This window comes from Schistosoma haematobium, chromosome 2 (genome assembly GCF_000699445.3).
Source record: "Schistosoma haematobium chromosome 2, whole genome shotgun sequence".
Taxonomy (NCBI): Eukaryota; Metazoa; Platyhelminthes; class Trematoda; order Strigeidida; family Schistosomatidae; genus Schistosoma; species Schistosoma haematobium.
Genome location: NC_067197.1, coordinates 20,812,071 through 20,825,298, shown reverse-complemented (window position 1 = coordinate 20,825,298; position 13,228 = coordinate 20,812,071).

Sequence of the window (13,228 nt, the reverse complement as noted above, 5' to 3'; positions counted from 1 at the left end):
AATCCATTAATTTGAAAACTATTGATTCTCGTTTCCTCAAAAAGCACATCGGAAGGAAAATATACCAAGTAATATGATGGTTTGGTTTGAATTTAGCTGTAATTATCTTCACAATACATTGTGAAGATTTATCAGAACTCTTGAATATGGTGAGCTATTAGTAGGCATAACTAATCAGTTAAAATAAATCAAAATCAGGTAAGTTTCTTGTATTATTCTCAGACTTGAAAAACATGTGACCCGGAAGTGTGAGCAGACCTCTATCTAGACATTTATTTGTGATGAGCTACCAGCCAAACAAAACACATATATCCTCTTTACAAAACTCAACCTGACAACCGGTTCAGCCTTGTTTCTATTAAAAAGTATATCATATTTTGATACAAAATATTATTTTCCGATCATTCATATTAAATTATTTAGTTCATTTAAACTAAGTGATCCTGAATATAATTAGCAAACGTGATAAGTTTGTTTGTAAGCGAGGTTTCTGTTTACAATTGTATTTCAAATTGAATATATCAGTGCTTCATAAGCAAATATGGATGGTGACTAGGAGTGGAATCCAGGACGCACGTTTCGTCCTATTCGGGACTCGTCATTTATTATACCTGAATCTCGAAGTTGATGTTCATTCCGGGACTAAGCGGATAATGCAATAGCACTTGAAGCGAACGGTACTGGGTTTGAGTCCCTGGGTGAACATCAACTCTGGGATTCAGGCATAATAGCTGACGAGTCCTAGATAGGGCGAAACGTAAGTCCTGTATTCCATTCCTAGCCATTATCCATTTTTGCCTATAATGCTTGTGACTTGAGACAGTATCGAGGCAATCCGCACAAGATGCCCATATGCCAAGAATAGACTGACCAACTACAGTCCTAAATATTAACGGGAGGATTCAACCAAGCAATACAAAATCGATATCAATTCTTTGTTACAATGTAAAACTTACAGCTTACTAGTAAGAAACTATTTATCAATCAAGTAAACTGTTGAAGGGAAACTTTTAATAAAATAAAATATTATTCTAAATGCCAAATAACTGTCGAAGTAGGAAACAAAAAGCAATATAGATCTATGTACAAAAAAGAATTATTTTATAGCGAATTATTTGATTCGTCAGTATTAACGTTGATCTAATAATGTATTAATATGAATGATTACACGAACAATGGTCAAAATACATTTTTTCAAAGTTTCAGATAGATTTTATGATTTCTCTTGGATATCAAGACTTTTCCCTAGTATGCTTATTCAAAATGAATACCTGTTAAATGGAACATACAGTCATAGTTTTTATTAACTTTGTAAATATTGAGATTAGATTCGTCAGCCTGAATGAAATTCGGTTTATCAAATACTAAACTTTCCTCTTTTAAGCAACCGATGAAGTATTAGTATATGCGAATCAGTAGTCAGGAAATAACGAATCTCTATTCCACTCTACTATTATTAACAAACTTTCTCTATTATGATGGACAGTAATTGCACTAGATCTGGTTACTTACATCAGTCATATTGAAGAGGATTTAAGCATGGTTGAACTTTCGAAACTAGCCTACCGTAAGTTCTAGTTTATATTTTTATTGCATGATTATAAGACGCTTAGATTACTGTGTTTTTATTTCTCCTAATTACCAGGTTCCGTTTAACTCAAACAATTGTTATACGTGTTATTGCTCAAGATTTATCACTTATTACTTATTTCCCTATTACACCATTTACTAATTATGATTCAGTAGTGTATAAATTGCGATTTTTTATTTGTATTGGTGTGTGGTCATGTTATGACGAGATGAAAGGTCAAAATTTGATTGATTTATTCATTATGATTTTTATTCAACATTAATTTCGTTTAATTAAATTTGATGATCACTCAGTACAATATTTGTTTCGTCTTCCCCTATAACATTTTATTCTGTATAACATTTGATATTCTTGTATGAAATATTATTCATATATGTTATTTATTCTGATTATTAATCAAAAATGGGTGTACAACTCAATATATAAATGAGTGTATTTCCGGCTAGACTGGTCGGGATCGCTCGTGGTTCTGGATACCTGCGGAGTATACTTCCTCGTTTCAAACTTCGACTTCTCAATCTAGTTAGCGGGGCTGGGACTCATCATAGAGTTTTAGTTCCGTTCGCAGACTAGGTGAACTCGTAATCGCTTCAAACATAGCAAGTCAGGTGTTTAAGGTAATATTATTGTATGAGTTTTGAGTCATTAAATCAAAAAGTACGATAGGTAATATATCTGCTTGGTAAATTTATCTTCTGACTGGACACTGGGTTGGAAGAGGTTAAAAAACCACTAGGTGTTAGAGTTTTTGTCATTGTTCGTTGATAAAATAGGTCATCGTACTACAGGTATAAAGCTAATTATTGAATAATCGAACTAGATATTACAACTGCTGCCCTGATAAACGACCCGTTTACATGGGTCCTGATACAACTCAGGAGTCCATTCTTTCTAGAGATACAACAATGTCATAAACAAAGTATGTCACAAAAAACCAATCGTTAGCATCCTTTACTGTAAATCTAAAGTGTCTGGTTGCATATTGAAGGTGGTACTATAATATTTAAGTTAAAAACTGTTCTTACAACTAAAGAGTGGGAATTCAGTGTTTTGTCAATGAAATTGGATATCTAGACTATCTGTATATTCGAACATGGTCTCTGCTCTGTATTTGGAGCATGTGAAATTTGGTTCATAATAATTAATAACAGATGGTAAATTCGTCCTAAAGAAAATTTACGTAATATTGTAAACCAAACTTTTTCTTGAATAAAGAACAGAAAAATTTATATTGACTATATATTGAGATCTTCTTTGTCTTTACTTTTCCCAAACCAATTTTTATGCATATTAAAGATTTTATGTGTTCATAATCGAGATTGATTTTGTCTAACATAGTTAATACTAAATTACCTAATTATTTAGTAAGCTTTGGTTTATTTCATGACATTTGATCGGGTTTGTATAATCAAATCATGAGAACGTCGAATAAAACCAATTAGCTAGAGTATCGATTATTTCTCCATCCATTATGTAGTGCTTTGGTTTCACTAAGTGGTGATTACTTTTCAATATAGATTATAACTCATAAATTTTAAAATTATTTGACTTTTTATACGTAGACAGTATGATATTGATTCTGGAAATCTACTGATAACTTAATCCAGATCTTTGGCGAGAATGGGTTATTACTTAAAAGAATTTATGATTTCCTTTTGTTCATATTAAGGACTAAGATCGATCTGTCTCTGATGGTATATGAAGTCCTTGAGGGGACGCTTCAATATTTCCTAAATATTGGTTAGCATTTCCTGATCCCAGAGCCAACCACAAGGAAATACTAACTTTTACGAATAACAAAAAATATCATCATCGTCGAACAAGTTGGAGCCTGTCATGAGTTGGTAACTCAGTGAACAATTCATTTGTACTTAAAGCAACAGGTACTGAATTCAAGTCTAAGTGTCAACATCAACAATTTATGAAATTAAACCTATTTGACAAGTCCCTTGTAGAGCATGCTGTGTCTGAGTAGATTTTAGTAAGAGAAAATCACTTGTTGAGTTTATCCTGGAGATACGATTGGAATGAAATTTCAGGACATAGAGTCTTCTTATTAAGATGTTTGTATCATTTTAGAAACAGGCAGTTGAAAAAGGCTTGTTCTTAATCCTCGCAAATACATGGAAATCAATATCGTGTTTAAGCTTGTGTATACATTCCAAAGTTATTCCCTGAACGATTGTACATAATTCGGCTTAAGCATAAGGAGTGAAGTTATAGGAAGAATAATTAGGTTTTGCGGTAATACACTGAAAGTATACATAAATATGGAAGAAACTTTTAGACAAGCGTACTTTGTACAAACGATAAATCTCCACATGGATCTTCATAGTATTTGTCAGAAAAAGTACATTTATTACTCAAATCCTATCAACTCTAAGTCTATTTGTTTGAGATCAACTCAAAAGTCTCTTGCTCTTCGATTTCTTTTAAAGGAGTTTCTAAAGATTACTACCATTTGAAAGATAATAACCAATTATCGGTAATATCAGACTTCTTTGATTTTAATTATTTATCTTGTATCCCTTCTATTCAGCAATTTCTTGATAAGAAGAATAAAATTGTAGGTTACTAATTCATTAATCTAGTTGCTTTATAGATTTAAGAGACCCCATTTAGTGATATTTTTAGTTTATTTTGTAAATTTTAGATGGCATTTTTAACCTTTAAAATATTGCTGTTTCTGAGTTAATATCAACTAGCATTAAGTTCTGAATCATAGAACGTCACTTTCTTTGGTCTAGATATCACAGAACATATATAAGTGGTAGAAAAATGCGTTATAAGTTCCACAACTAGCTACAGATAGTATGTGATGAAAAGCACATTTCTATTAATAAAAACATAAACCTCCAGTACTTTTTGAAGTTTAATAGTTTCTTTTCTATCAATGTATAGATGGATTTTCCTGACTGATGGTTTTTTCTTCTTCATATCTATGAAAGATTCATTGACTTCTATTCCTGAGTTTCTAAAGATGTCATTTATTTTAAATTGTTAAAATCTGTATAAAATCTTCAAATCAAAATTGAGTTTTTCAAAGCTTCTTAACCTTCTCTACGACAAAACCTGTGAAATTCTGACATGATTGCTTGGGGGATCATATCTTTTATTTTTAGTCTGTTTACTGTTGTTGATACTAGTATTTTTTTTATTATTTTCACCTCATCGATTCCCTTCTTATTTGATGTGTAGTATGGAGAGTGACCAGTTGTTATTTGTCCAAGGATTTCGTTTGTTCATAACTGATTGTGAGATATAGAGTTGAAATTTAGCAGTTATATTTCTTCAGCTCAGTTCATTTAATGATATTATCATATTCACTACTTTTAAGTTATTTAGAGCTAATTAAATTTCATATACTTTAACAATGCTTTTAGGAGTATGTAAAATGTTTTGTCTATTATTTATCTGAGTAAATTTTGCTATAAAGTTTATTTTCGGGAGGTGTTAGAATGTCATACTTCTCTTTGCATCGTTTACTGTAGTAAACATAGTAAATATTCTTAGCTGCTAGATAATGGCTTGAGTTACGAGCAAATTTAATGGTTCGAATTCACAGCCTCGTTACCTAAAATTCGTCTATTAAATCGCTATAACTAAAGTCGACATTTTCAGGTCAATAGTTCACTAGTGATGAGACGGATGTAGTTTGCTTGTTTTATTTACTTCCAAAAACTGTACTTCATTGTTCAATATAAACTATGAATGAATAGCAATGAATAACTCACTACAATCCCAGATAATGTAGTTTAGTAATTAATATTCCATCTCTTTATACCTGATATGAAGTTTCACAAGCTACGAATTCTACAGTGGATTTTCAATCACGTAACCTAGTTAATGTTAATTAACTTACTTTAGTAAGTTTTAACCAAGCATACTCACTAAGAAAACTGAAATACCCTACATGATAGTCAGTAGCAATGTTAGCAAAAGTATATCATGTCAGTGATCAACAAAAGTAGACAGGTATCTAAGCAAACAACAACGAGCTGTCACATTTATCTGCTCTCAGAATTAGTGTAAAGGTAATTAATTCTACCTAGAAGTCGCTTGTAACCATAACTTGAGTTCATGGCTATCCAGGGGATGTTTTTCAGCTTTTATTTATCTTCCAAATATTTGAGTTTAAAAACGATAAATTTGGAAAAGGTGATTATTTGTAAATAATTAGTCTTACCGTTGTTTTCAGTTCAACAATAAAGATCTCTGGTAACTATTATTTCAAATTCAATCTAATAAAACGTTTTTTTCTTCTTGGGTTGTTCTTATATGTAAGGATCTTCAAAATATGCTAGTTACACAATCATATGTAATTATAATAATATGCTTATAATATTCCAGTGGGTAGGAAATTGAGCATTTGATGTTCTGCCTGCGGGTTTACAATTTATTTTAAACTATATAGTTAAATACTGGTGAAAGTTCTTACTACCAATAACATCTTAATAAGATCACAAGTCAAATTTTTGAGAGGAAAAATCACTTAAAGAAAAAAGATTTAATAACAAATCGTGCATAAAATTTACTCATGACTAAAGGTACTAGTGATTTTAATGAAGGTTTCTGTCGTAAGGTCCAACAAAAAATGTTATCCGTGGAAAGCAATATTATGGGATAACGAAGATAATTTCAGCAAGTTATGGCGTTTTGTTAAATAGGTTGAAGATGTTGGACTTGTTTACAGAGGTTGAACAACATAAAGACAATATGGATAGAGCCGAGTTATTTGATATTATTGAATGATGATTTAAGAGATTCAAGGCGTTGATAATGAAAACTCGATTGGTGTTTCTAGCTTGCTTAGAAGATAGATGCGAAAGCTTTTTGACACACCTGAAGTAGGAAGTGAATAGGTGTTTTCTTCTATTGAACGCAGAGAGTGTGGCAAAAAGTTGCTTTTATTGAACAAAGTTTGTAATAACAAATCTTTCCAATGTATGGGGTATTTTTACACTGATGTTTCCTCTTCCAAAATACGAGGGAAATTAAACAATCATCAGTGAGGAATATTTAACACAAGCCTGTGTTCGTTCTAATATATATTTCTCTCATTGTAAAACCTCAAGGATTATGTCTACCGGTAAGTACCTTTCAAGCAGATCATTGTGAAGCCGTGATCACTTTGTTAACTTGTCAGATGGTATCGATAAACATTACTAAATAATTTTGTTAAAGAGCATATAATTGAAAAAAGTGAGTTACCAGAAATACAAAGTACTTAAACATCTAATAAACTACTCAGAAATTTAAATCATACGTTATTATCATATGCTGTTCTCTTCATCAGAAATAAATAAATACATCACTCTTTGTATTATTTTTGTTGTGAAAGAGTAAAACGATGCATTTGATATTCAGACTTATCTCAAATTGTAAAATGAGAATTACACAATTATAATTGATAATGATACCAAGGCAAACGATTTTAAGTCCCCTAGCTAGTCAAATTTTGGATGAATTTATAAGAACAGGGTAATGCCGCACATTTTTACAATGTCAATAATAGGTATTCATGTTCAAAATCATATAAAAACCTATGGAAGACTTTAAATTATTCTCTGTGTATCAACTTCCTTGTAGTACCGATCCAATTTTGAAAAAACTTGTGCAATCTACTAATCTATGGCACATCAGCTAGATTTTTATTGAGTGGCTAGTTGTCTTCGTGCCCTATTCAATCCCATGTTAGTTAAAGACTACTAAATCTTACTAGTCTAATGTCATTTGATAAAGTAAAGGAGGTTCGTTCTTACCTCAGATTTAATAATAACTATGATTCCAAGAGTTAATTCATCGTCACAGTTAATGAATCGGATTATAGTGTTTATCTGTGATCCTTCACAAGTTGACTGATAATTCTCAGGAAACTGTTTTTTAGGCTCCCCATATACTTAGATATGTTAGCAATAATTTTAGTCTTGCGACGTTTAGACTCATATCTATAGTCACAACCTTTTATAAGATGAATTACAGAAAATTTACTATTCAAGCTGTTTGGGTTGGAGAAACACATATCAGTCCATACAGCATAAGGCTACCATACTGCTCCAACATATAGCTACAAAATAATTTATCAGTTTGAATGGGTCATACTGATGGATTACTACGGTTCATAGGTAGAAAATTCCTCCAAGTGGAGGTATAATAATGATAACAATAATACTATCGTTATTAATATTATCAGAACTTAAGGTTCAAAATAGTATGATGTAGTGCAGTAAAACGTTATTAATTACGGCCGAAATGGTAAAACCAGAATCATCAGACAAAGAAAAACTTACGCTCAATCTGTCAAAAAATAAACCACCCGCGAATTTCGTATTCTGATGTATAACATCTTAAAGACAGATTGAATCTGATACAGAAGTCTCTGAAATACAGTGATAATGAAATTGAGTGGTCTAGTAAATGCATGTAATTTCTAAAAAAATCTTGAGATATGACAAATAGACTAGGTTTAGGAATTTACTTATTGGTGATTGAAATCGAGCTAAATATTAGACAGTGAACACTTTAGGGAAGGAAAAAATGTTTGTGAAATAGTTTTTACCAAACGATTGACAGTGGAACATATTTGTGAAACATCTGACACCTGAGCCAACATCCTCAATGTCTAGGAAGATTCAATATTATCTTATTTCAATACTGTCCGTCTTTCTAACCAAGGGTTGAACCAATGGATTAACATTTAAAAATTGTATAAAATTTTATTTATTTATTTATTGATTTGAACACATAAATATTGGTACAGGGGGGCACCAGATATATATGCGCCACACAATAACAATGAGAATGGGAAGAGAAAAAGAATGTAAGGTACGTATAAGAAATAAAGAGAACAATAACGACCACAGATTATGGTATGGAAAAGCAATAATAATAATAATGGGCGAAACGGAAAGGTACATCCAGAAGAAATCTTTCAGTTAAGGAAGATACAACCACTTTTTATGAAGAAAGTAAAAGAAGGTTACAGCAGGATCGCCATTGGCTTCTATTCTGAGCCATATCTGATAATGTCTCTAGCCACTGTGTTGCACCATTTCTCGGACCCCAACCAGGGAGTCGTGAAGGACCGACAGAAGCCAGACATTTGCAGCTTTCTTTCACACCACGACACCATGTCATACACTGACTACCTCTCCGCTTTTTCCAACCAGTCCCAGCCTCGGCAAATAATGCACGACGTGGAATTCTCTGGGACGACATTCGGAGAACATGTCCAAGCCACCGAAGTCGATGTTTCAAGATGGTGACACCAACTGCATTGCCGTCTCCGCGTCCGAACACACGATGCCGAATCTCTGCATTACTAACATGGTGTTGCCACTGGATGTCAGCAATCCTTCGGAGACAACGATGATCAAACACAGAGAGTCGTCTAACATCCTCAACTCGGAGAGGCCAGGTTTCACAAGCATAGAACATTACTGCTCTCACCGACGCATTGTAGATCCGACCTTTTACGGCCAGACTGACATCACGAAGGCGCCAAAGATGGCCTAAATTGGCATAAGCCGCTCTGGCTTTCATTATACGTGTATTGATCTCATCACTCACGCCACCACCAGCACTTATACAGCTACCTAGATACACGAACTTTTCGGCTACTTCAATCTGCTCACCATCCAGGGTGAGTACAGGATTAGAATCCTTCCAGTCTTGTAGAAGTACTTTGCACTTCGAAGGTGCAAAGCACATACCGTACCTACGGTCATCGATTGCCAACTGATTAAGTGCGGATTGCATAGCTTGGGCATTATCGCACAGTAAAACAATATCATCCGTATATTCAAGGCCGACAAGTCTTTCTCCAGACAACAGATCCAAACCACCATTACTTACATTCATCAGAGCTGTTTCCAGAATGTCATCGATGGCAAAGTTGAAGAGGAATGGTGAGATTGGGCAAACCTGTCCAACCTCACTGCTTGAATGGAACAATGGAGAGAGGTGGTTGTATGCCCTCACTCTGCCTGAGGTGTTTGTATATAGGGCTTTTAGGATGTTAATAAACTTCTCAGGCACACTCTTCTTCAATAGACAATCCTAGAGAACAGTCCTATCCAACGAATCGAAGGCAGCCCTGATGTCAAGAAACACTACGATTGTTGGCCTTTGATAAGTATGGCGGTGTTCTAACATTTGGTGGAGCGTGAAGATATGATCAATACATCCTCGATCGGAATGAAAATCAGCGTGCTCCTCTCGAGTCAATCTTTCTCGGGTTTTGAACAACCTGCGAAGTATGGCGGAAGCCAATAGTTTGGACGCAATCGGAAGTAGAATTATCCTCCGATAGTTGTTACGAAAACGACGTGAACCCTTTTTAAAGATAGGGACAACTATCGACTAACTAAATGACGTTGGTACACTCTGTAGTTCCCAGACCTTTGTAAACAACGTCGTCAGTTCCTCAGTCAGAAAGTCACCACCATCTTTACAAAGAGCCGGAGGTAAGTCATCTGGGCCAGGTGATTTGTAGCGCTTCAAGAGTTGGAGTCTGATCGATGTTGCCTGAGCGACAGGCCAGTTGAACTGCCCTTCGAAGAATTCTGCCCATCGCCCAAGATGTCGATGGATGTTAGTGAATGGCATCCCGTCATCCCCGCAGATTGTTTCGCTCACACCAGACTTCTTGCTGCCAGTGGCTCGGATGGGTTGGAAGAGCTTTCGGTAGTTACCAGATGCAGCTGCTGCTTCCAGTTCATTAGCACGCTCCGACTACCGGGCTTCTCGGTCCTTACGCAAGCTTTACTCGATTTCATTACGTAACAGCTTTCGTTTGTCGTCAAACTCACGGTCACCCGGAGTAGACCGTAATCTAGAGGTTTTTTAACCAGTTCCGGTTCGTAAACTGTAAACCTAGTCTTTCATGCTTGTCTTATTCTCACTTACTCAATCATACAAGTGTAGTATGCAGTTAAGCAAAATTTAAGGTTGTAGCAGACATTCTTGATAGTATATGGATGTTCTGAATAGGTTGAGGCGAAGTGGCATAAAATAGACCAGTAACGTTTTTCAGTGGTTAGAAATAATCTTCAAACCGTGAAAGGTAAGTAACACTTCAGATGATTCAAATGCATGTCAATCTGGGAGAAAAATTGAGATTACTGATAGTTTATTCTAACTTTTAAATACAAGTTATGCAGCCGTTTGGCTTTTAGGCAGCTTAACTTAGTTGAAATTCAAGCTTATTCAAAAGAATGTAATTAGTATCGAGGATTAAAAAGATCGACCGTATGGTGACCAATTTGTGCATATTTTAGGCAACAGCTAAGCAAATAAATGAGGAGTAAAATCTATTAAATGGGTAAACTTGGAGAGAGTAAAGTATCCAAGCAAAATATCACGAGAAACAGACAAAAAGCCCGCTGAGTAGTATACAAAATGCTACATACCTTGACACCACTTTCAGAATTACAAACATATACAAAAGAATTTGTATGAAGTCGATCTTACAACCGATGGCATATAAGAAGGGTAATCTGGTAAATGATTATCGGGGTTTAACTGAAATTATCATTTTAATATTCATTCTTGTATACATATTCCAGTAAACAAAGCTATTCTATGTATCACAATCGATTCTTACTAATCATCCATTTCCTTAACATAGTACTTTATTTGTCAATATGGAAACATCAAACTTTTCAATTTAAATTTATGATTAGTTGTAAATCCTATTGTTGAGTGCTTTCTTTATCACATGGGAGTTGATACTGATCTAAACAATGTGGGGTATATCACTCCTGTTACTAAATATTTCAGATTGTCGTATCCAACCACGTGAAATTAAAGCAATATTTCCCCATTCTATCAGAAGAACTTGCTTACAGATAGACAAAATTATAATCAAAAAATTTCGATACTTGCGAAACAACTTCGCCCACATTAAAATGATATCATAGTATGACAAAGAATATAGACGAATAATAATAAAAAAAATAGTTTTTCAATCTGTAATAATCAAAGAAAATAATCTATGATGTATAGCTATTTTTTTTTACCTGAGAGAGCTAAAATCATGATGAAATTGTATTTGTTGTGAATGAGAATCACCTACATACAATTGTAACATGTGAATGATAAATTAGATATAGTGACCATTACATTTGTTAAGTTGAAAGAAATACCTATTACTTAAAGGCAGTTCTCACTTGTAAAGAATTGAATAATAATTTAAAAATAAGTGGTAAACTGTAAACTTTAAGAAAGAATATCGATATTGGTCGATTATAATTTCACCTATTTCTCGGATAAACTATTTAAAAACCATTGTTTCTACCCATTTATATGTTTTGTAATGGATGTGTTGTTCATCATCAATAAAAAATTATGATACATTCTAATGGTTGAAAATTACTATAAGAAAGTACGTTCATTTAATTCATTACGTTCTATACTTTTGTTAAATTTGGAAAGATTGTTTAATTTGAACCAACCTAATTACCATTGACGACTGGGGAGAACTAGACATTTATCTTTGTTCAACTTGAAGATATCATACACACTTCGATTACATGAGATTCTAAGTTTGATCTCTGATGTGGTTATCAATGAGCATTGATGGAAAGTCCAAAACTGGGACAAAGCATCTATCCAGTGTCCAACGCTTATCAACTTGTTGTCAGTCAGTAACGTTATTCTTTTTTTGAGATATACTGGGATAAGCATAATCAGATTTTGACTTTGACATATTAAAAACGTGTTAATTTGAATGGGCAGATATATCTAAGTTTGTTGATTTTATTATATGAAATCAGATTCAGACCATCATACCATCGATTACAAGCATAGTGAGTGCTTTGCCAGTTAAGTAGCAAGTACTAACATATAGCCGAATGTCATTGTCAGTCGAATCAAAAATTATTTGTAGTTATTTGAGCAACTAGTCATATTGCTTAGCGATTAAACTGTTAGTAATAAAAATAAACCTTTCTGTGTGACTGTCCATGATTTGATAGCCAACTAATAAAAATATTTCAATTGATATAAATAAACTATTGGCAAACGAAATTGTGATAGATTATAAAAAAAATCCACTAAATTCTCCTTGCTTAATCTCGAATTTTCAATAAATTGCAACTAGATACAAAATAAGTAAACATAATCATAAAAGTGACACGTTTCAGATCAAATAAGGTACAACGTTTATCATTTTTATGGTGGTTAAAGTAATTAGTAGTTTTGAATAATTTCTCTATCATATTTGCTTTGAGAAAATCGATTACAAACTTTTATCTTTATGAGGCTAAGCATAATAATAAAATCTAGACATGGTGTTAGTAAGAGGGGTTATAAAAGTTAGAAGCCTAAACTTAAGTAGAAATCATAAAATTGCAAATGGTGAAATATATGTTTATCTCATCTTGATATTTTTACTGTAGCCAATAAAATTGGTATTTGTCGTATATATTCTCAAATGCTTGTTTACTATCTATCTATCTATCTATCTATCTATCTATCTATCTATCTATCTATCTATCTATCTATCTATCTATCTATCTATCTATCTATCTATCTATCTATCTATCTATCTATCTATCTATCTATCTATCTATCTATCTATCTATCTATCTATCTATCTATCTATCTATCTATCTATCTATCTATCTATCTATCTAT